Source organism: Lissotriton helveticus (genome assembly GCF_964261635.1).
Source record: "Lissotriton helveticus chromosome 1_1 unlocalized genomic scaffold, aLisHel1.1 SUPER_1_unloc_6, whole genome shotgun sequence".
NCBI classification, from domain to species: Eukaryota; Metazoa; Chordata; class Amphibia; order Caudata; family Salamandridae; genus Lissotriton; species Lissotriton helveticus.
Genome location: NW_027611703.1, coordinates 3,293,098 through 3,317,799, shown reverse-complemented (window position 1 = coordinate 3,317,799; position 24,702 = coordinate 3,293,098). Strand labels below are relative to the sequence as shown.

Sequence of the window (24,702 nt, the reverse complement as noted above, 5' to 3'; positions counted from 1 at the left end):
AGCCCTGCTTACCTACCTTTTCTGCCATACATTGACCTGTCATGCCAGTGCAGCCCTGCTTACCTGCCTTTTCTGCCATACATTGGGCTGTCAGGTCAGCCCTGCTTACCTGCCTCTTCTACCATACACTGACCTGTCAGGCCAGTGCAGCCCTGCTTACCTGCCTCTTCTGCCATACATGGCCTATCAGGTCAGCCCTGCTTACCTGCCTCTTCTGCCATACATTGACCTGTCAGGCCAGGGCAGCCCTGCTTACCTGCATCTTCTGCCATACATTGACTTGTGAGGCCAGTGCAGCCCTGCTTACCTGCCTCTTCTGCCATACACTGACCTGTCAGGCCAGTGCAGCCCTGCTTACCTGCCTCTTCTGCCATACATGGCCTATCAGGTAAGCCCTGCTTACCTGCCTCTTCTGCCATACATTGATCTGTCAGGCCAGGGCAGGCTTGCTTACCTGCTTCTTCTGCCATACATTGACTTGTGAGGCCAGTGCAGCCCTGCTTACCTACCTTTTCTGCCATACATTGACCTGTCATGCCAGTGCAACCCTGCTTACCTGCCTTTTCTGCCATACATTGGGCTGTCAGGGCAGCCCTGCTTACCTGCCTCTTCTGCCATACATGGCCTATCAGGTAAGCCCTGCTTACCTGCCTCTTCTGCCATACATTGATCTGTCAGGCCAGGGCAGGCTTGCTTACCTGCTTCTTCTGCCATACATTGACTTGTGAGGCCAGTGCAGCCCTGCTTACCTACCTTTTCTGCCATACATTGACCTGTCATGCCAGTGCAGCCCTGCTTACCTGCCTTTTCTGCCATACATTGGGCTGTCAGGTCAGCCCTGCTTACCTGCCTCTTCTACCATACACTGACCTGTCAGGCCAGTGCAGCCCTGCTTACCTGCCTCTTCTGCCATATATTGACCTGTCAGGCCAGTGCAGCCCTGCTTGCCTGCCTCTTCTGCCTTACATTGACCTGTCAGGCCAGTGCATCCCTGCTTACCTGCCTCTTCTGCCATACATTGACCTTTCAGGCCAGTGCATCCCTGCTTACCTGCCTCCTCTGCCATACATTGACTTGTCAGATCAGCCCTGTTTACCTGCCTCTTCTGCCATACATTGACCTGTCAGGTCAGCCCTGCTTACCTGCCTCTTCTGCCATACATTGACCTGTCAGGTCAACCCTGCTTACCTGCCTCTTCTGTCATACATTGACCTGTCATGTCAGCCCTGCTTACCTGCCTCTTCTGCCATACATTGACCTGTCAGGCCAGTGCAGCCCTGCTTACCTGCCTCTTCTGCCATACATTGAGCTGTCAGGCCAGTGCAGCCCTGCTTACCTGCCTCTTCTGCCATACATTGACCTGTCAGACCAGTGCAGCCCTGCTTACCTGCCTCTTCTGCCATACATTGACCTGTCAGGCCAGTGCAGCCCTGCTTACCTGCCTCTTCTGCCATACATTCACCTGTCAGGTCAGCCCTGCTTACTGCCTCTTCTGCCTTACATTCACCTGTCAGGTCAGCCCTGCTTACCTGCCTCTTCTGCCATACACTGACCTGTCAGGCCAGTGCAGCCCTGCTTACCTGCCTCTTCTGCCATACATGGCCTATCAGGTAAGCCCTGCTTACCTGCCTCTTCTGCCATACATTGATATGTCAGGCCAGGGCAGGCTTGCTTACCTGCTTCTTCTACCATACATTGACTTGTGAGGCCAGTGCAGCCCTGCTTACCTACCTTTTCTGCCATACATTGACCTGTCATGCCAGTGCAGCCCTGCTTACCTGCCTATACTGCCATACATTGGCCTGTCAGGTCAGCCCTGCTTAACTGCCTCTTCTGCCATACATTGACCTGTCAGGCCAGTGCAGCCCTGCTTACCTGCCTCTTCTGCCATATATTGACCTGTCAGGCCAGTGCAGCCCTGCTTACCTGCCTCTTCTGCCATACATTGATCTGTCAGGCCAGTGCAGCCCTGCTTACCTGCCTCTTCTGCCATACATTGACCTGTCATGCCAGTGCAGCCCTGCTTACCTGCCTTTTCTGCCATACATTGGCCTGTCAGGTCAGCCCTGCTTATCTGCATCTTCTGCCATACATTGACTCATAAGGCCAGTGCAGCCCTGCTTACCTGCCTCTACTGCCATACATTGAGCTGTCAGGTCAGCCCTGCTTACCTGCCTCTTCTGCCATACATTGACCTGTCAGGCCAGTGCAGCCCTGCTTACCTGCCTCTTGTGCCATACATTGACTTGTCAGGCCAGTGTAGCCCTGCTTACCTGCCTCTTCTGCCATACATTGACCTGTCAGGCCAGTGCAGCCCTGCCTACCTGCCTCTTCTGCCATACATTCACTTGTCAGGACAGCCCTGCTTACTGCCTCTTCTGCCATACATTGAGCTGTCAGGTCAGCCCTGCTTACCTGCCTCTTCTGCCAGTCGTCAAAGGTGGCTTCAGGCGTTGTACAAAGCTCTCTCGACATTCAAGTGTTCCTTGTTCCCAGAGCAGTGGGGCGTGGCCCAGTGTGTGGTGAGCTCAGAGCAGGCGTCACACTGCGCTCGAGGCTGCCCTGCTTCCTCTTTCCTCGCAGCATCACATGGCTTCACTTCCCTTTCTGCAGCTAGAAAAGCTTTCTCAACCCCTCCTTCCCCCAACCTCCAGCTTCAGAGCACGTGCAGCCCTACAAGGGGGGCCGGCTCCAGCTGCAGAGCACGTACAGCCCCACGAGGGAGGGCCGGCTCCAGTTGCAGAGCACGTGCAGCCCCAGAGGGGGTCCGGCTCCAACTGCAGAGCACGTGCAGCCCCACTGGGGGGGGCGGCTCCAGCTGCAGAGCACATGCAGCCCCAGAGGGGGGACGGCTCCAGCTGCAGAGCACGTGCAGCCCCACTGGGGGGGGCCGGCTCCAGCTGCAGAGCACATGCAGCCCTACGAGGGGGGGCGGCTCCAGCTGCAGAGCACGGGCAGCCCCACGAGGGGGCCGGCTCCAGCTGCAGAGCACGTGCAGCCCCAGAGGGGATCCGGCTCCAGCTGCAGAGCACATGCAGCCCTACGAGGGGGTGCGGCTCCAGCTGCAGAGCACGTGCAGCCCCAGAGGGGGGGCCGGCTCCAGCTGCAGAGCACATGCAGCCCCACGAGGGGGGCCGGCTCCAGCTGCAGAGCACGTGCAGCCCCAGAGGGGGGCTGGCTCCAGCTGCAGAGCACATGCAGCCCTACGAGGGGGGCCTGCTCCAGCTGAAGAGCACGTGCAGCCCCACGAGGGGGGGCTCCAGCTGCAGAGCACGTGCAGCCCCAGAGGGGGGGCCGGCTCCAGCTGAAGAGCACGTGCAGCCCCAGAGGGGGGGCCGGATCCAGCTGCAGAGCGCGTGCAGCCCCAGAGGGGGGGGCTCCAGCTGCAGAGCATGTGCAGCCCCAGAGGGGGGGCCGGCTCCAGCTGCAGAGCACGGGCAGCCCCACGAGGGGGGGCCCGCTCCAGCTTCAGAGCACGTGCAGCCCCACGAGGGGGGGCGACTCCAGCTGCAGAGCACATGCAGCCCCATAGGGGGGGCGGCTCCAGCTGCAGAGCACGTGCAGCCCCAGAGGGGTGGCCGGCTCCAGCTGCAGAGCACAGGCAGCCCCATAGGGGGGGCCGGCTCCAGCTGCAGAGCACGTGCAGCCCCAGAGGGGGGGCTAGCTCCAGCTGCAGAGCACGTGCAGCCCCACGAGGGGGGGCCGTCTCCAGCTGCAGAGCATGTGCAGCCCCAGAGGGGGGCCGGCTCAAGCTGCAGAGCACAGGCAGCCCCAGAGGGGGTCCGGCACCAGCTGCAGAGCACGTGCAGCCCCACGAGGGGGGCCGGCTCTAGCTGAAGAGCACATGCAGCCCCACGAGGGGGGGGCCGGCTCCAGCTGCAGAGCACATGCAGCCCCAGAGGGGGCCGGCTCCAGCTGCAGAGCACGGGCAGCCCCACGAGGGAGGGCCGGCTCCAGATGCAGAGCACGTGCAGCCCCACGAGGGAGGGCCGGCTCCAGATGCAGAGCACGTGCAGCCCCACGAGGGGGGTGGCTCCAGCTGCAGAGCAAATGCAGCTCCACGAGGGGGCCGGCTCCAGCTGCAGAGCACGTACAGCCCCACGAGGGGGGGCCCGCTCCAGCTGCAGAGCACGTGCAGCCCCAGAGGGGGTCCGGCTCCAGATGCAGAGCACATGCAACCCTACGAGGGGGGACGGCTCCAGCTGCAGAGCACGTGCAGCACCAGAGGGGGGCCGGCTCCAGCTGCAGAGCACATGCAGGCCTACGAGGGGGGGACGGCTCCAGCTGAAGAGCACCTGCAGCCCCACGAGGGGGGGCCGGCTCCAGCTGCAGAGCACGTGCTGCCCCTACGAGGGGGGGCGGCTCCAGCTGCAGAGCACGTGCTGCCCCTACGAGGGGGGGGCGGCTCCAGCTGCAGAGCACGTGCAGCACCAGAGGGGGGCCGGCTCCAGCTGCAGAGCACATGCAGGCCTACGAGGGGGGGACGGCTCCAGCTGAAGAGCACGTGCAGCCTCACGAGGGGGGGCCGGCTCCAGCTGAAGAGCACGTGCAGCCTCACGAGGGGGGGCCGGCTCCAGCTGCAGAGCACGTGCAGCCCCAGAGGGGGGCCAGCTCCAGCTGCAGAGCACCTGCAGCCCCACGAGGGGGGGCCGGCTCCAGCTGCAGAGTACGGGCAGCCCCACAAGGGGGTCTGGCTCCAGATGCAGAGCACATGCAACCCTACGAGGGGGGGCGGCTCCAGCTGCAGAGCACGTGCAGCACCAGAGGGGGGCCGGCTCCAGATGCAGAGCACATGCAACCCTACGAGGGGGGGTGGCTCTAGCTGCAGAGCACGTGCAGCACCAGAGGGGGGCCGGCTCCGGCTGCAGAGCACATGCAGGCCTACGAGGGGGGGACGGCTCCAGCTGAAGAGCACGTGCAGCCTCACGAGGAGGGGCCAGCTCCAGCTGCAGAGCACGTGCAGCCCCAGAGGGGGGCCAGCTCCAGCTGCAGAGCACCTGCAGCCCCACGAGGGGGGGCCGGCTCCAGCTGCAGACCACGGGCAGCCCCACGAGGGGGTCTGGCTCCAGCTGCAGAGCACGTGCAGCCCCACAAAGGGGGGGGGCGGCTCCAGCTGCAGAGCACGTGCAGCCCCAGAGTGGGGCCGGCTCCAGCTGCAGAGCACGTGCATCCCAAGAGGGGTGGCCGGCTCCAGCTGCAGATCTCATGCAGCCCCAGAGGGGGGCCGGCGCCAGCTGCAGAACACGTGCAGCCCCACGAGGGTGGGCCAGCTCCATCTGCAGAGCACATGCAGCCCCACCAGGGGGGCAAGCTCCAGCTGTAGAGCACGTGCAGCCCCACAAGGGGGGGCGACTCCAGCTGCAGAGCACGTGCAGCCCCACCAGGGGGGCGGCTCCAGCTGCAGAGCACGTGCAGCCCCACCAGGGGGGGCCAGCTCCAGCTGCAGAACTCGGGCAGCCCCACGAGGGGGGCGGCTCCAGCTGCAGAGCATGTGCAGCCCCAGAGGGGGGCCAGCTCCAGCTGCAGCCACGAGGGGGTCCGGCTCCAGCTGCAGAGCACATGCAGCCCCACGAGGGGGGCGGCTCCAGCTGCAGAGCATGTGCAGCCCCACGAGGGGGGCGGCTCCAGCTGTAGAGCACGGGCAGCCCCAGAGGGGGTCCGGCTCCAGCTGCAGAGCACATGCAGCCCTACGAGGGGGGCCGGCTCCAGCTGCAGAGCACATGCAGCCCCACGAGGGGGTCCGGCTCCAGCTGCAGACCACGTGCAGCCCCAGAGGGGGGCTGGCTCCAGCTGCAGAGCACAAGCTGCCCTACGAGGGGGGCTGGCTCCAGCTGCAGAGCACGTATATCCCCACGAGGGAGGGCCGGCTCCAGATGCAGAGCACGTGCAGCCCCAGAGGGGGTCCGGCTCCAGCTGCAGAGCACATGCAACCCTACGAGGGGGGTGGCTCCAGCTGCAGAGCACGTGCAGCACCAGAGGGGGGCCGGCTCCAGCTGCAGAGCACGTGCAGGCCTACGAGGGGGGCTCCAGCTGAAGAGCACGTGCATCCCCACGAGGGAGGGCCGGCTCCAGCTGCAGAGCATGTGCAGCCCCAGAGGGGGGCCAGCTCCAGCTGCAGAGCACCTGCAGCCCCACGAGGGGGGGCCGGCTCCAGCTGCAGAGCACGGGCAGCCCCACGAGGGGGTCTGGCTCCAGCTGCAGAGCACGTGCAGCCCCACGAGGGGGGGGGGGGCGGCTCCAGCTGCAGAGCACGTGCAGCCCCAGAGGGGGGACGGCTCCAGCTGCAGAGCACGTGCATCCCCACGAGGGGTGGCCGGCCCAGCTGCAGATCTCATGCAGCCCCAGAGGGGGGCTGGCGCCAGCTGCAGAACACGTGCAGCCCCACGAGGGGGGCCAGCTCCATCTGCAGAGCACGTGCAGCCCCACCAGGGGGCAAGCTCCAGCTGCAGAGCACGTGCAGCCCCACGAGGGGGGGCGACTCCAGCTGCAGAGCATGTGCAGCCCCACCAGGGGCTGGCTCCAGCTGCAGAGCACGTGCAGCCCCACCAGGGGGGGCCAGCTCCAGCTGCAGAACTCGGGCAGCCCCACGAGGGGGGCGGCTCCAGCTGCAGAGCACGTGCAGCCCCAGAGGGGGCAGGCTCCAGCTGCAGCCACGAGGGGTCCGGCTCCAGCTGCAGAGCAAATGAAGCCCCACGAGGGGGGCCGGCTCCAGCTGCAGAGCATGTGCAGCCCCACGAGGGGGGCGGCTCCAGCTGGAGAGCACAGGTAGCCCCACGAGGGGGTCTAGCTCCAGCTGCAGAGCACGTGCAGCCCCATGAGGGGGTCCGGCTCCAGCTGCAGAGCACATGCAGCCCCACGAGGGGGGCGGCTCCAGCTGCAGAGCACGTGCAGCCCCACCAGGGGGGCAAGCTCCAGCTGCAGAGCACGTGCAGCCCCACGAGGGGGGTGCGACACCAGCTGCAGAGCACGTGCAGCCCCACGAGGGGGGCGGCTCCAGCTGCAGAGCACGTGCAGCCCCACGAGGGGGGGGCGGCTCCAGCTGCAGAGCACATGCAGCCCCAGAGGGGGCCGGCTCCAGCTGCAGAGCACGGGCAGCCCCACGAGGGGGTCCGGCTCCAGCTGCAGAGCACATGCAGCCCCACGAGGGGGCCGGCTCCAGCTGCAGAGCACGTGCAGCCCCACGAGGGGGGGGCGGCTCCAGCTGCAGAGCATGTGCAGCCCCAGAGGGGGCCGGCTCCAGCTGCAGAGCACGTGCAGCCCCAGAGGGGGCCGGCTCCAGCTGCAGAGCACGTGCATCCCCACGAGGGGTGGCCGGCTCCAGCTGCAGATCTCATGCAGCCCCAGAGGGGGGCCGGCGCCAGCTGCAGAACACGTGCAGCCCCACGAGGGGGGGCCAGCTCCATCTGCAGAGCACATGCAGCCCCACCAGGGGGGCAAGCTCCAGCTGCAGAGCACATGCAGCCCCACGAGGGGGGGCGACTCCAGCTGCAGAGCACGTGCAGCCCCACCAGGGGGGCGGCTCCAGCTGCAGAGCACGTGCAGCCCCACCAGGGGGGGCCAGCTCCAGCTGCAGAACTCGGGCAGCCCCACCAGGGGGGGGCGGCTCCAGCTGCAGAGCACGTGCAGCCCCAGAGGGGGGCCAGCTCCAGCTGCAGCCACGAGGGGGTCCGGCTCCAGCTGCAGAGCACATGCAGCCCCACGAGGGGGGCGGCTCCAGCTGCAGAGCATGTGCAGCCCCACGAGGGGGGCGGCTCCAGCTGTAGAGCACGGGCAGCCCCAGAGGGGGTCCGGCTCCAGCTGCAGAGCACATGCAGCCCTACGAGGGGGGCCGGCTCCAGCTGCAGAGCACATGCAGCCCCACGAGGGGGGGCCGGCTCCAGCTGCAGAACACGTGCAGCCCCACGAGGGAGTCCGGCTCCAGCTGCAGAGCACCTGCAGCCCCACGAGGGGGGGCCGGCTCCAGCTGCAGAGCACGGGCAGCCCCACGAGGGGGTCTGGCTCCAGCTGCAGAGCACGTGCAGCCCCACGAGGGGGGGGGGCGGCTCCAGCTGCATAGCACGTGCAGCCCCAGAGGGGGGACGGCTCCAGCTGCAGAGCACGTGCATCCCCACGAGGGGTGGCCGGCTCCAGCTGCAGATCTCATGCAGCCCCAGAGGGGGGCTGGCGCCAGCTGCAGAACACGTGCAGCCCCACGAGGGGGGCCAGCTCCATCTGCAGAGCACGTGCAGCCCCACCAGGGGGGCAAGCTCCAGCTGCAGAGCACGTGCAGCCCCACGAGGGGGGGCGACTCCAGCTGCAGAGCATGTGCAGCCCCACCAGGGGGGCGGCTCCAGCTGCAGAGCACGTGCAGCCCCACCAGGGGGGGCCAGCTCCAGCTGCAGAACTCGGGCAGCCCCACGAGGGGGGGGCGGCTCCAGCTGCAGAGCACGTGCAGCCCCAGAGGGGGGCCGGCTCCAGCTGCAGCCACGAGGGGGTCCGGCTCCAGCTGCAGGGCACATGCAGCCCCACGAGGGGGGCCGGCTCCAGCTGCAGAGCATGTGCAGCCCCACGAGGGGGTCTGGCTCCAGCTGCAGAGCACGGGCAGCCCCACGAGGGGGGTGGCTCCAGCTGCAGAGCAAATGCAGCCCCATGAGGGGGTCCGGCTCCAGCTGCAGAGCACGGGCAGCCCCACCAGGGGGGCAAGCTCCAGCTGCAGAGCACGTGCAGCCCCACGAGGGGGGTGCGACTCCAGCTGCAGAGCACGTGCAGCCCCACCAGGGGGGCGGCTCCAGCTGCAGAGCACGTGCAGCCCCACGAGGGGGGCAGCTCCAGCTGCAGAGCACGTGCAGCCCCACCAGGGGGGCAAGCTCCAGCTGCAGAGCACGTGCAGCCCCACGAGGGGGGTGCGACTCCAGCTGCAGAGCACGTGCAGCCCCACCAGGGGGGCGGCTCCAGCTGCAGAGCACGTGCAGCCCCACGAGGGGGGGGCGGCTCCAGCTGCAGAGCACGTGCAGCCCCAGAGGGGGCCGGCTCCAGCTGCAGAGCACGGGCAGCCCCACGAGGGGGTCCGGCTCCAGCTGCAGAGCACATGCAGCCCCACGAGGGGGCCAGCTCCAGCTGCAGAGCACGTGCAGCCCCACGAGGGGGGGGCGGCTCCAGCTGCAGAGCACGTGCAGCCCCAGAGGGGGCCGGCTCCAGCTGCAGAGCACGGGCAGCCCCACGAGGGTGTCCGGCTCCAGCTGCAGAGCACATGCAGCCCCACGAGGGGGCCGGCTCCAGCTGCAGAGCACATGCAGCCCCACGAGGGGGGCGGCTCCAGCTGCAGAGCACAGGCAGCCCCACGAGGGGGTCCGGCTCCAGCTGCAGAGCACGGGCAGCCCCACGAGGGGGGTTCCTCCAGCTGCAGAGCAAATGCAGCCCCATGAGGGGGGGCCGGCTCCAGCAGCAGAGCACATGCAGCCCCACGAGGGGGTCCGGCTCCAGCTGCAGAGCACATGCAGCCCCACGAGGGGGCCGGCTCCAGCTGCAGAGCATGTGCAGCCCCAGAGGGGGGGGCGGCTCCAGCTGCAGAGCACGGGCAGCCCCACGAGGGGGTCCGGCTCCAGCTGCAGAGCACGGGCAGCCCCACGAGGGGGTCCGGCTCCAGCTGCAGAGCACGTGCAGCCCCACGAGGGGGGCGGCTCCAGCTGCAGAGCACGTGCAGCCCCAGAGGGGGACCGGCTCCAGCTGTAGAGCACAGGCAGCCCCAGAGGGGGGGCGGCTCCAGCTGCAGAGCACGTGCAGCCCCACGAGGGAGGCAGCTCCAGCTGCAGAGCACGTGCAGCCCCACGAGGGGGGGCCGGCTCCAGCTGCAAAGCACGTGCAGCCCCACGAGGGGGGGCCGGCTCCAGCTGCAAAGCACGTGCAGCCCCACGAGGGGGGGCCGGATCCAGCTGCAAAGCACGTGCAGCCCCGTGCAGCCCCACGAGGGGGGCCATTGGACCCTACGCGAAGAACAAGGTGCAATGGAACCAGTCCTGAATCTAATGTGATGAAGAATCTTTCTTATGGAACATTCCAAGCAGTTTATCCTCTGACACAATGTATAACTTTATGTATAGAAAAATATAGCATAGGCTGTAGAAAATAGGGATTATGGATTATAATATGCAACTGAGCACAGAAATATATAATAACAGACTGTAATATGACAACATAGGTTTCTCCAGAAGCAGCATGGAGAGTCTTATGTGCAAAGACAGCCTCGAGTGCAGGTTCTGGTCTTTGGGCAATCCCCTCTCTAGTTTTCTGATGCAACCGTTGTAGAGCCCCAAAATACTCAAATAAAATAAAGTGATGTATGAGAATGTGTCCCAGCATATCAAATAACATAGAGTACACAGCAACAGGAGATGGGAGATAAAGGTGCATAACTAGGACAATGCACAAGGAGGCCTGCAGGCAAAGCCCTCTGTTGGGAAATTAAGCTGCATAACCAGGACAATGCACAAGGAGGCTGCAGGCAATGCCCTCTGGTGGGAAGTAAAGATGCATAACCAGGACATTGCACAAGGAGGCTGCAGGCAATGCCCTCTGGTGGGAAGTAAAGGTGCATAACCAGGACAATGCACAAGGTGCCTGCAGGCAAAGCCCTCTGTTGGGAAATAAAGGTGCATAACCAGGACAATGCACAAGGAGGCTGCAGGCAATGCCCTCTGCTGGGAAGTAAAGGTGCATAACCAGGACAATGCACAAGGAGGCTGCAGGCAATGCCTTCTGGTGGGAAGTAAAGGTGCATAACCAGGACAATGCACAAGGAGGCTGCAGGCAATGCCCTCTGGTGGGAAGTAAGGGTGCATAACCAGGGCAATGCACAAAGAGGCTGCAGGCAATGCCCTCTGGTGGGAAATAAAGGTGCATAACCAGGACAATGCACAAGGAGGCCTGCAGGCAATGCCCTCTGGTGGGAAGTGAAGGTGCATAACCAGGACATTGCACAAGGAGGCCTGCAGGCAATGCCCTCTGGTGGGAAGTAAAGGTGCATAACCAGGACAATGCACAAGTAGGCTGCAGGCAATGCCCTCTGGTGGGAAGTAAAGGTGCATAACCAGGACAATGCACAAGGAGGCTGCAGGCAATGCTTTCTGGTGGGAAGTAAGGGTGCATAACCAGGACAATGCACAAGGCGGCTGCAGACAATGCCCTCTGTGCGAAGTAAAGGTGCATAATGCTGGACAGTGCACAAGGAGGCCTGCAGGCAATGCCCTCTGGTGGGAAGTGTAGGTGCATAACAAGGACAATGCACAAAGAGGCTGCAGGCAATGCCCTCTGCTGGGAAGTAAAGATGCATAGCCAGGACAATGCACAAGGAGGCCTGCAGGCAATGCCCTCTGTTGGGAAATAAAGGTGCATAACCAGGACAATGCACAAGGAGGCTGCAGGCAATGCCTTCTGGTGGGAAGTAAAGGTGCATAACCAGGACAATGCACAAGGAGGCCTGCAGGCAATGCCCTCTGGTGGGAAGTAAGGGTGCATAACCAGGGCAATGCACAAAGAGGCTGCAGGCAATGCCCTCTGGTGGGAAATAAAGGTGCATAACCAGGACAATGCACAAGGAGGCTGCAGGCAATGCCCTCTGGTGGGAAGTAAAGGTGCCTAACCAGGACAATGCACAAGGAGGCTGCAGGCAATGCCCTCTGTTGGAAAGTATAGGTGCATAACCAGGACAATGCACAAGGAGGCTGCAGGCAATGCCCTCTGTTGGGAAGTAAAGGTGCATAACGCAGGACAATGCACAAGGAGGCTGCAGGCAATGCCCTCTGTTGGGAAGTAAAGGTGCATAGCAGGACAATGCACAAGGAGGCCTGCAGGCAATGCCCTCTGGTGGGAAGTAAAGATGCATAACCAGGACATTGCACAAGGAGGCTGCAGGCAATGCCCTCTGGTGGGAAGTAAAGGTGCATAACCAGGACATTGCACAAGGAGGCTGCAGGCAAAGCCCTCTGGTGGGAAGTAAAGGTGCATAACCAGGACAATGCACAAGGAGGCTGCAGGCAATGCCCTCTGGTGGGAAGCAAAGGTGCATAACCAGGACAATGCACAAGGAGGCCTTCAGGCAATGCACTCTGGTGGGAAGTAAAGGTGCATAGCGCAGGACAATGCACAAGGAGGCTGCAGGCAATGCCCTCTGGTGGGAAGTAAAGATGCATAACCAGGACAATGCACAAGGAGGCTGCAGGCAATGCCCTCTGCTGGGAAGTAAAGGTGCATAACCAGGACAATGCACAAGGTGGCTCCAGGCAATGCCCTCTGGTGGGAAGTAAACGTGCATAACCAGGACAATGCATAAGGAGGCTGCAGGCAATGCCCTCTGGTGGGAAGTAAAGGTGCATAACCAGGACAATGCACAAGGTGGCTGCAGGCAATGCCCTCTGTTGGGAAGTAAAGGTGTATAACGCAGGACAATGCACAAGGAGGCTGCAGGCAATGCCCTCTGCTGGGAAATAAAGGTGCATAAAGCAGGACAATGCACAAGGAGGCTGCAGGCAATGCCCTCTGGTGGGAAGTAAAGGTGCATAACCAGGACATTGCACAAGGAGGCTGCTGGCAATGCCCTCTGTTGGGAAGTAAAGGTGCATAACCAGGACAATGCATAAGGAGGCTGCAGGCAATGCCCTCTGTTGGGAAGTAAAGGTGCATAACCAGGACAATGCACAAGGAGGCTGCTGGCAATGCCCTCTGTTGGGAAGTAAAGGTGCATAACCAGGACATTGCACAAGGAGGCTGCAGGCAATGCCCTCTGTTGGGAAGTAAAGGTGCATAGCGCAGGACAATGCACAAAGGAGGCTGCAGGCAATGCCCTCTGGTGGGAAGTAAAGGTGCTTAACGCAGGACAATGCACAAGGAGGCCTTCAGGCAATGCACTCTGGTGGGAAGTAAAGGTGCATAGCGCAGGACAATGCACAAGGAGGCTGCAGGCAATGCCCTCTGGTGGGAAGTAAAGATGCATAACCAGGACAATGCACAAGGAGGCTGCAGGCAATGCCCTCTGCTGGGAAGTAAAGGTGCATAACCAGGACAATGCACAAGGAGGCTGCTGGCAATGCCCTCTGTTGGGAAGTAAAGGTGCATAACCAGGACATTGCACAAGGAGGCTGCAGGCAATGTCCTCTGTTGGGAAGTAAAGGTGCATAGCGCAGGACAATGCACAAGGAGGCTGCAGGCAATGCCCTCTGGTGGGAAGTAAAGGTGCATAACGCAGGACAATGCACAAGGAGGCCTTCAGGCAATGCACTCTGGTGGGAAGTAAAGGTGCATAGCGCAGGACAATGCACAAGGAGGCTGCAGGCAATGCCCTCTGGTGGGAAGTAAAGATGCATAACCAGGACAATGCACAAGGAGGCTGCAGGCAATGCCCTCTGCTGGGAAGTAAAGGTGCATAACCAGGACAATGCACAAGGAGGCTGCAGGCAATGCCCTCTGGTGGGAAGTAAACGTGCATAACCAGGACAATGCACAAGGAGGCTGCAGGCAATGCCCTCTGTTGGGAAGTAAAGGTGCATAACCAGGACATTGCACAAGGAGGCTGCAGGCAATGCCCTCTGTTGGGAAGTAAAGGTGCATAACCAGGACATTGCACAAGGAGGCTGCAGGCAATGCCCTCTGTTGGGTAGTAGAGATGCATGACGCAGGACAATGCACAAGGAGGCTGCAGGCAATGCCCTCTGGTGGGAAGTAAAGGTGCATAACCAGGACATTGGCAAAAACAACAAGTGATGGACAGAATGCAGAACAATGTCATACATTCACCCCAGTACAGAGATCCGGGCCTAAATCCATTGTTTTTTTGCTCACCATGCCTTTCCAGTTTGAACCCAGCCATATGCATATCAGCTTTGACCCTGTGCCCCATGGGAACAGTCCAGCCCAAACTGCCAAGCCAGGTCCTCCCTAGACTGGAACCAAGCATCCAAGGACTGGTTTCTGGATTTCAGCCCTCATCAGCCTGGATAGCTTGATTCCAGTGGCATGGAGAGCACGGGACTCACGTCTGAGCATACCCGTCCCACTCGGGGTGACAAAAGCAAAAACAACAGGTGATGGACAGAATGCAGAACAATGTCATACATTCCCCCCAGTACAGGGATCTGGGCCTAAATCCATCGTTTTTTTGCTCACCATGCCTTTCCAGTTTGAACCCAGCCATATGCAAATCAGTCTTGACCCTGTGCCCCATGGGAACAGTCCAGCCCGATCGGCCAAGCCAGGTCCTCCCTGGACTGGAACCAAGCATCCAAGGACCGGTTTCTGACCTGGGGTGGTGTGGAGTGCAAACAAAATGTTGTTTTTGCCCTAACCAGGACATTGCACAAGGTGGCTGCAGGCAATGCCCTCTGTTGGGAAGGCCTTCTAGTGGCCACCCTGCACGGACTGGTATTTACCGGCACATGAGGAACCCACTCGTGTGTGCAAAGCTGTAAGTGGAAATAGACCATGTGTTTCAGCTACACAACACCTTTGAAACTATGCACACCTCTGCACCGCCCGCCACTTACGCATCATGCGCGACTCCTGCAGACTTCAGGGCACTTCTTAAGTGGTGAGACAAGGCTCCTTCTATGGCCAGAACAACCAGGAGATTCCTCCAACAGCAGTCACGGTCCATTGATGGGGCATAAAAGACACCTAACTGAAGACATCAAGAACTGCAATAAATGGATCACCACCTGCACCGACACCCTGGACCCCTCAAGCATCCCCGCAGCAACCTAACAGAAGACATCAAGAACTTCAATGAATGGATCACCACCTGCACCGACACCCTGAACCCCTTCAAGCATCCTAGCAGTAACCTAACAGAAGACATCAAAAAATTCAATGAATGGATCACCACCTGCACTGACACCCTGGACCCCTTCAAGCACAGGCGCAACCTAATGGAAGACATCAAGAACTTCAAAAGCAAAAAAAAGCAAACGCAGTCACAGTCCAAATGATGGGGCATAAAACACACCAGGCGCGCTCTGGACACGAGGCATTCGTCAGCTTGATATACACGTTACAGGCATTTCTAATCGATAAGTTGTTCTCTCGGCTCAACGGCAAGGCAGGTGATCAATTCTCAACTTTCTCTGCGCAGACACCGTGGGATGAGCTGGAGGTGAGGCAAACGGTGGTCAGCCCGGCGGAAACACCTGTGTGACGGGCTTGGAACCGGGCCTGACACCGAGCTGGCACCGCACAACCAGATCGGGGGAGATAAAAGATGGCAAAATGGGGTTCGAGGCGGAAAGGTGGGGGGTGGCATGCGATGGGAAAGTGGCACGACGGACTCAAATTAAGCGAGTTTGACATGACAGCCCCATTGTCGGGCCGTCCCATTGTCAGGCGCAGAGACGAATTCAAAGCTATGCATCCGCTGCCGGGTAAACAACAGGCTACATTTTCAAAGCACGGAGCCAAACTGGCAGAGTTCCCGCTTGCCCTCTCTCTTTTCCCACCCTAAAATGCTGGGCTGCACACATCAGGACGCCGCGCTAGCCCACGCGAGGCCACTCAGTCAACCTAGAAGGGGGCCCGGGCAGTTGTAGCACTGAGAGGCTCTATTTAGGGAGGATAAGATCCGATGAAAGCACTATTGGCAGTGGCGGGGAACAACCATAACAACGCAACTTTTACGACGCAGCATCATCACAACGCAACCATTACAACGTAGGTGCCATTACAACGAATGCCATTACAACGCATGCCATTACAACGCAGGTGCTATTACAAAGCATGCCATTACAACTTAAGTATAGGTAAGTATTTACTTTTATTAATATTAATTTAATTTTAATTTCTTTTAATTTTATAAAATAAATGTAATTAATTAAAATATGTTTAATTTTAATGTAACTTTTTTTGATTTATAAATTAATTTATTTAAAATAATTATAACAATTTAAATACATTTAATATTTTTAAAAATTATAATTTCATTTATTTAATTATTTTTAATTTTTTTAATTACATTCATTTTAGAACAGTAATTTTTACCCTTACACTATCCAACACTTACCCTACTATTACATCGCCCTGGAGTTAGAATAGTAATTTTTAGCCCTACACTATGCAAAACTTACCCTACTATTACACCCCCCTGGAGTTAGAATAGCAATTTTTACCCCTACACTATCCAACACTTACCCTACTATTACACTCCCCTGCAGTTAGAATAGTAATTTTTACCCCTACACTATCCAACACTTACCCTACTATTACATCCCTCTGGAGTTAGAATAGTAATTTCTACCCCTACACTATCCAACACTTACCCTACTATTACACCCCCCTGGAGTTAGAATAGTAATTTTTACCCCTACACTATCCAACACTTACCCTACTATTACACCCCCCTGGAGTTTGAATAGTAATTTTTACCCCTACACTATCCAACACTTACCCTACTATTACTTCCCTCTGGAGTTAGAATAGTAATTTTGACCCCTACACTATCCAACACTTACCCTACTATTACACCCCCCTGGAGTGAGAATAGTAATTTTCACCCCTACACAATCCAACATTTACCCTGCTATTACACACCAAAGGAGTTAGAATAGTAATTGTTACCCCTACACTATCCAACACTTACCCTACTATTACACCCCCCTGGAGTTAGAATAGTATTTTTTACCCCTACACTATCCAACACTTACCCTACTATTACACCCCCCTGGAGTTTTGAATAGTAATTTTTACCCCTACACTATCCAACACTTACCCTACTATTACTTCCCTCTGGAGTTAGAATAGTAATTTTGACCCCTACACTATCCAACACTTACCCTACTATTATACCCCCCTGGAGTTAGAATAGTAATTTTTACCCCTACACTATCCAACACTTACCCTACTATTACACCTCCTGGAGTTAGAATAGTAAATGTAACCCCTACACTATCCAACATTTACCCTACTATTACACACCCAAGGAGTTACAATTATAAATTTAAAATGAATTAAAATGATTTAATAAACAATTTTTTAATTTATCAAATTAAATTAATATTAAAACAATTAAATACTTACCTATACTTACGTTGTAATGGCATGCGTTGTAATAGCACCTACGTTGTAATTGCATGCGTTGTAATGGCATGCATTGTAATGGCACCTACGGTGTAATAGTTGCGTTGTGATGGCATGTGTTGTGAATGCATACGTTGTAACGTCATACATCCGCAGTGGCAGCTTCCACACTGGCGCGTGGGTGGCTTTAGATGGGATTAGGAAAGGATGGAGAGGGGAGGCTGTTCCTAGAGAAGGCTGAGTTCATAGTGGGCACGGAACAAAGAAAACCAGTGGTGCTGGGGCGAGGGAGCCTGTTGTCTGTGCCGTGCTGAAGCGCGTAACAGACACCGGTGGGACTTGGGTGGAGCAAAGGCGGGACATGCGCCCGCTTTGTCTAATTGCGTGCCTTATTTTTTTTAAAACAACACGCTAAAGCCAATGGCAGCCGGCGAAAGCAAAACCACATACAGGAGCGTGTGGTCAGCTTTCAGAACCCTGTATAAGAGGTCTCTCGCTGCGTGAGAAATGTTGCCCACTGCAATGCTACGCGCGAGACCTAAATAGGCCTAAACACTATCAGTGAAGTCCTCCCTCCCATCCTGAACGATTCCATCAATGCAGCCCTCTTCCCAGGAGCCTTGAAACAGGCAGCTGGTATAGCCCTGCTGAATAAACCCTCCATGGACCTCACCAAACTCTACAACTACTGACCGAGCTTCCTCCTACCATACACGGCCAAAGTCCTACTGACCACCATCAACAGGTGTTAGACCTGGCACCATTGGCGTGGGTCTCCCTTCCATTTTTGCTGTTGCCTCATGTATTTTTGCTGGTGTTAGATGCTTTGGGCACTGTGCCACTGCTATCCAGTGCCACAGTGCAATTGCTCCCTATTGTAAATTGATGTATTAATCAGTGGTTCCATGTGTGGCTATTTGGTTTACTTGTCAGACCCTAGTCTAGTGCACTGAGTATGCCCAGGGCATGTAAATCCAAATACAGCTGGTGGGCCTGCAGCACTGGTTGTGCCACCCACAGAAGCAGCCTTGTAAGATGTGTCTAATGTCTGCCATTGCAGAGCTTGTGTGCAGTGTGGTACTGTCATGCTGACTGGGCAAGTGCACCCACTAGCCAGTCCCTAAACCTTCCCTTTACTTCATATCAGTCACCCCTATGGTAGGCCCATGGGCAGGGTGCATTGTAGGTGCTGATAGGACTCAGGCTGTAACATTGGGATCCTTTCAATCGCCCAGTTTGTCGCTGCCATGTGGGGTACCTCAAGGCTCATCCCTAAGTCCGACACTTTTTAACATCTACGTGTCAGACCTAGCTAACATCATTCTAGCACATGGGATGAGCCTTACCTCCTATGCAGACGACACGCAGTTGGTCCTGGCCATTAAAAATAACGGCCATAAAATAGCCGAAGACTTCAAGGAAGGCATGTTGGCCATTGGGGATTGGATGGCCTCCAATTGCCTAAAACTTAATACCGATAAAACGGAAGTGGTCATCTTTGGACAACTGACCCCAGAATGGTCCTCTGTCTGGTGGCCCATGTCCCTTGACCCCCCCCCCTAAACCTGTCAGTAAAGTGAGGAACTTGGGAGTGATCTTTGATGACCGCCTCAATTTTCTCACACATGCCAATCAAATTACTTCCTCTGCCTTTCATAAACTAAAACTCATAAAGAAAATTCTTCCCTTCCTCACTGATACGGCTGGTAAAACCTTGATCACTTCCCTTGTACTGTCCACCCTGGACTACTGTAACGCTCTGTTTATAAATGCACAAGTAAGGGTCATCAATAAAATGCAAGGCATCCAGAATTCAGCAGCCAGGCTCTTGGGCAGATTACCTAAATATCATCCCGTTACAGAAACCATCAGAGACCTACATTGGTTACCCATTAGAAATAGGATCATGTTCAAAACCCTCTGTATTGTCTACAAGGCTCTGCACAATCAAGGCCCTGTTTTCCTCACACAAAATCTGATCCCTTACTGTCCCCCTAGATCGTTACGCTCATCCACTCTAAATGACCTAATGGTCCCCCGTACCAAATTGGTTTCTTGGGGGGATAGAAGGTTCCTAGTCTCAGCTCCAAAACTATGGAACACTCTGCCCCATGCAATAAAAACAAGCCCGTCTCTCTGGTCCTTCCGTAAACAGTTAAAAACCTGGTTGTTTAACCAGTAAATCTAGACCCGCTCCGCTAGGAGTAAATACTTGCAGATATTCAGCGCCGAGACGCCCACGGGCCATTGTTCGCGCTTTATAAATATCATTAATAAATAAATAGGTATAAAGTGTGACAAGCCCTGATGTGTGTGGCATGTCATGTCCTAATAGTGAATTAAAGCCATTTTCATTTTTCACTATTGCAAAGCTACCTGTTCTCCATAGGCCAGAATGGGCTGTTAGAGTTATTACATTTTATAATTCTAACTATCTCAGAGAACATGGTAGAAATTCGAGTTTAGTATGCCTGAACTCAGAATAAGAAAATACATCTTTTAGTGAAGTTGGTTTTAATATTCTGTGTTTCCAAATACCACTTTTAGAAAGTAGGTATTTGCTTGTCTAACCATTCAGTTCAGTTCAGTTCACACGCTTTTATTCGGGTGTAATATACAACCATATAAGCAGTGCATATAATCTTCAAAAAAGCAATACAACATAATAAAATACAAAACAGACAGCATATACCAACAGTTAAGAGACAATGTAAATACATAAATCAACAAACAAGATCATATATTCATAATTTTGTTAAAAACAATGGGGGAAAGTGCATTGTGCAATTCAGATTTTCAGTTTTCCATTGTTTAGCCAGTACTATACATACTAAATATTAAAAAATAAAGTGCATTGTGCCATTTACATTAGTGGTACCATAACATGGTCCACATTAACGATCAGTGATTTAGGAGCAGTTAGCTATACCCTCTTAGTTGTCAGACTACAATAGATTTCCTGATAGCAATAGAATGTAATAAATAAGATGCTACATGAAAATATAATCCTGGGTTGTCCAAAGAGATCAACAAATTCATTGCAGTTGTTATCGATCTTACATTATACTTTAAAAAGATAGGTTTTAAGTCAAATGTCCTTATAAAAAGATACAATTTGCAAAATATTAAAAAATAGCAGCAGCTTTGTCGTGATATATTGTCACAAGGGCAGACGGCAGATGAAAGTTTTTTCATGACTGGGAATGCCACAAGATGATGGGCAATACCCAACCGAAGACGGGTCAAAACAAAGCGATGAGATGATTAGAAACAATAGTTACGTAATCCTGAAAACCATCATTAAGACCCAATTGCTGATAGAACATAAAAGTTGACTGGTCACCAATAGCTCTAAAATGAGTCTTTATTTTATATTTAAGGAAAGAGGTTTTAATCTCCGATTTGGCAATTAAAGGTGCATAATCTAGTTCAGTCTGGGCATCATAATTAAAAAGGAGGCCATACCACTGGTGGATGTAATTTAGCCAAGGGATTTTAAGGCAATTATCTGATCTCATACAGTCTTTAATTATAGATTGGGTCAAAGCAGTCTCGTTCTTAGCCCAAATAGATCTCCATAGGAGAAGCGGTCGCAGGGCAGCGAGATCTGTAATGTAATTAATACCCACTTCGCGGTGTATGATTTCCGTTGAAGCTGATTGTGAAACACATAAAAGACGTTTAAGAAAAGTTTTTCATCCTGCTGTAATAGATCAAATTGGCTATGGCCCCGTACCCCTGCACCATAAAGGGCAGAGGTAACACATCTTGCATTATAGATAGTTACCATGTCCGCGATGCGGCGGTTACCCAGTTTTGTCGCGAATCTAAAAATCCCGTTGGTGTTCCTAGTCATCTTAGAGCGTATATTTTCCTGTTCGCACACCCATCTCCCCATGCCTGCAAAAGTAATGCCTAAGTAACAGAAAGACTTTGCTACTTGAATTTTTGAATTTTTTTTATATAAAAGGAGCTATTGGCTTTGGGCTTCATGCCACAAGCCATAACAAATGTCTATGTCTTATTAATTAAAAGTTTCCTGTTTTTGATAAATTAAACAAACTCATTAATCAGACGCTGCAATCCAATGGGTGTACGCGACATTAATACAGCATCGTCTGCATTTAGTAGAATGGGTATAGCACTTCCCTTGACCATTGGGGCGTCCACAGGAATCAATCTCAAGGCTGCATCCACATGATTAATAAATAAAGAAAATAATAAAGGCGCCAGGACACAACCCTGGCGGATTCCCCTTCTGACCCTAAAGGATGGTGTACATTCTCCCTTATACCCATAACGTACTTTGCTAGAGAGCGTCGCGTATAGTCTTGCTAAAAAGTGAATAATTTCCTTGGGAGCTCCAAGTTCTAGCAGTATTGGCCACAGTATAGAGTGGTCGACCAGGTAGAAAGTACTGCTGAGGTCAGCAAAGCAAAGATACCGATTTCCTCCTTTAGCCAGGGTATATTTTCCTAACAATAAATCAAGATTGACACATTGTTCAAGAGTTCCTAGGTCCTTTCTAAACCCATATTGGACCGGGGACAAGATCTTATTGTCATTCACCCAGGTTTCCAATCTCTTTAATAACACCCTACTCATAACCTTGACTGAAGAATCCAGCAAGGATATTGGGTGATAGTTACAAGCTTCAGTTTTTAGACCTTTCTTAAAGATTGGAATTATAAGGGATTCGCTCCAGGAATTTGGGAAATCATTCTCAGCAGCAACGTTAAAAACTCCGGCCATTATCGGGGACCACAGATCCATTTCACATCTATACAGGTCTACCGGGACCGCGTCTGGGCCCTGTGCTTTGTTTCCCTTACTGCTAGCTAAAGCGTCACGGACCTCCTCAATAGTTATTGACATAGGCAATGCCTGCCACACAGTATCCAATAAAAATAAAGTACATAAAACATCCCTATCTGGTGGGTTAAAAATAGTAGAAAAATGTTCAACCCAGGCGTTACTGTTAACATGGGTTTATCAATTCCGGGATATGATCCTCCTTCAAAAAGGGGGAATTAATTGTCTCCCAGAACAATTTACTGTTTTTCAATTCAGATGCAGAGCATAGCTTTTCCCATGCGTCAGTTTGAAGCTCAGTTTTCCTAGCTTTTAAAGCCAATTTATAGTCTAAACAAAGTCTCTTAATATCGGCTGAATCTCTGGGGTTCATATCCAGGGCTTTTTTCACAGGCTACGTAAAGCATTAGAACAAGTTTGATCAAACCAGCCCACATTTTGATAATTATACCCTGTAAAAGGTTTGGTTAACAGACCCTCTACTATACTATTTATCTTTAAATAGTTAGACATTAACAACTTTGGGCTAATGTCTTCTCTAAGGCAATAATTAATTTCAGCCGCTCCCAAGATAATAACTTCTCTTTGGAACTTCACTGGTTCAATGCCAGCCCACCTTATACGCATTCCATTAGGTCTAATTGGAACAATGTCAGTGGCGTATCTCTCCTCTACTTTAAAATAACAATCCCAATAAAATAGGGACAAGGATATACTATTATGGTCACTGACAGCCTGTTCCGTTATCCAGGGGGTTGAAAGCAATTTCTCATTATTACAAGAAATCAATATATGGTCAATATTAGTAGCCGCATTTCTGCCAGTAAAAGTGGGGTGATTAATGTTTTTCCTATCTGTGAGACATGGGTGGAGGTCCAAATCAAATTTGAATATTAACATATTCCCCCCAGGAAAAATTAACAATTGCCATACGATGGGTGGTAGTGACATTGCTTGCATTGGTCACCAGGTAATTGTCACCTAGTATTATCTGTCCAGGGTACATAAAGTTTAGTGTCACCATGGTGACACTGGCACATGTGTCCCTGTAGGCCTGCGCCACTTTGTTATTGATTAAAGGTGTTTGTCTGTACTTGCCCAAGTTATTGAGACTCACAGTAGAGGACATAGCCATGTCTATATCACAGACAAGAACAGCTTGAGTTGGTATTCTGACTAGGCCAGAATCCATCTCAGTACCCAGGGTTAACCCCAATATAGCCTTGGTTTGAGAACCACCACTGTTAACTGTACTAGGGGGGGGGCAGGTGCCTTAGGGGCAACAGTGGTTGGAGCTGTCTCCTTCTTGGTGCAATCACTAGTCCAGTGAGGATTAACCTTACAAGTTTTGCACCACGGTTTCTTTGGGCCTTCCTTTTTCTTAGATTGTTGGGAACCCCCACCATTAGAAGCTTTTTGGGACCTTGAGAAGACTTCTGGTATTTTGCTTTCTCCCCACCCTTTTGGTCTTGCTTCTGCTGATCACCACCTTGGTTTTGGACCTTCTGGCTCACACTGGTTCTGACCAATTTGTCTGCCTTCTTTCCCAATTCTTGGGGAGAGGTCAGATCAGAGTCAATCAGGTGTTGGTGCAATAACTGGTTCTGACAATTATTAAGAATGGTTTCTCTCATAATCAAATTATACAATCCTGTATAGTCTTTGACCTTACTGCCCAGTAACTAGCCTTCCAGAGCCTTAGTGGCACAATCTACAAAGTCAGTCCAGTCCTGAGTCTGTGTCTTCTGGGTGTCTCTGAACAGCAACCTATACTGCTCAGTGGTTAAGCCAAACCCATCTATCAGAGCACTCTTCAGGACAGTGTAGTCTTCATCACTAACTGTGAGGAGCTTCTCTCTACCTTTTTCTGAAAAGGAGAGCCATAAGATTGCTGCCCACTGACTTTGGGGTACCTGCTGTACTTTGCATGCCCTTTCCAAAGCAGTTATCCGCTTGTGGATGTCATCCCCACTCTGGTAGGGAGGGACAATCTTACTTAGGTTTCTCTAGTCATTTCACCTTTCCCTACCTCTAGGGATGTTGCTGCCATCAGTGGAATCTAATCCACTCAACTTTTGCTCTCTAGCAAGAGCGAGGGTCTCTTTGGCAAGGGCAATTTCTTGCCTCTTGATCCTAAGCTTGACTTCCCTCATCCTAGCCTTGTGCTCTCTTCTCTGAGGTGAAGTCATCCTCCTCATTGCTGAGGTATCCGACCCTATTGAGTCATCAGAGTGGTGGAGTCACTGGAAAGTGACCTCTTCCTTCTGTGCTCAGTGTTAGGCCTACTTGGGGGCCTGGATGGGATTCTCTCCTGTCCAGCCCTATAGTCCTAGGTTGACCTAGTTCAGTTCTCCAACTTGGACCTAATCATCATCATCATCATCAGCACCCCCTGGATTGTCATCCTGAAATCCTCTGTTGAGGGATACCCCTCCCCCCCCCTTCCACTACCAGTCTGATCTGGGGTTGCTGCCTTCTCTGCATCATACTCCACTAATAGATCTATCAGGTGTCTTAGGGTTTCCTCAGTCTCCTGAGTAAACACAAACTTCTAAGCTCATTAAAAGTAAATGTGTCTTAGTGAGAAGGGACCCTGGGAGGGTCCACTTCTTCTGGGAGAGACACACTAGGCTCTCCTCTCAAGGACATTCTCTAGTGAGGTGTGGTGTGTGCACCTACCTACACTAAGTGTTACCTACTAGAACCTCTCTAGGAGTTGTAGTCTGGGTGTGCTAAGCCCTTTCCTCTACAACAACTAAGTTCAGTAGAACTTAAGTATTAGAAGACTTGATTTATATGTACCTCTAGGTACCTTAATGTGATCTTTCAAATGATATCTTAAGATTATATGGTAAAACA

General features: G+C 54.3%; 1 protein-coding gene across 3 annotated transcripts in view; it reads right to left on the bottom strand.

Annotated features, from left to right (window-relative positions):
* The window catches only part of LOC144806287 (uncharacterized), a 163,894-nt gene that overhangs the window by 100,183 nt on the left and 39,009 nt on the right, over nucleotides 1–24,702 (bottom strand). Inside the window, exon 1 of one of the 3 annotated variants that reach the window (XM_078672675.1) lies at nucleotides 2,416–2,537. The exons of the other annotated variants lie outside the window; for them this stretch is intronic. The gene's annotated coding sequence lies outside the window, so the exon portion shown is untranslated. Of the gene's footprint in view, nucleotides 1–2,415; nucleotides 2,538–24,702 lie in introns of those variants that run through there. 3 annotated transcript variants of the gene reach the window in all.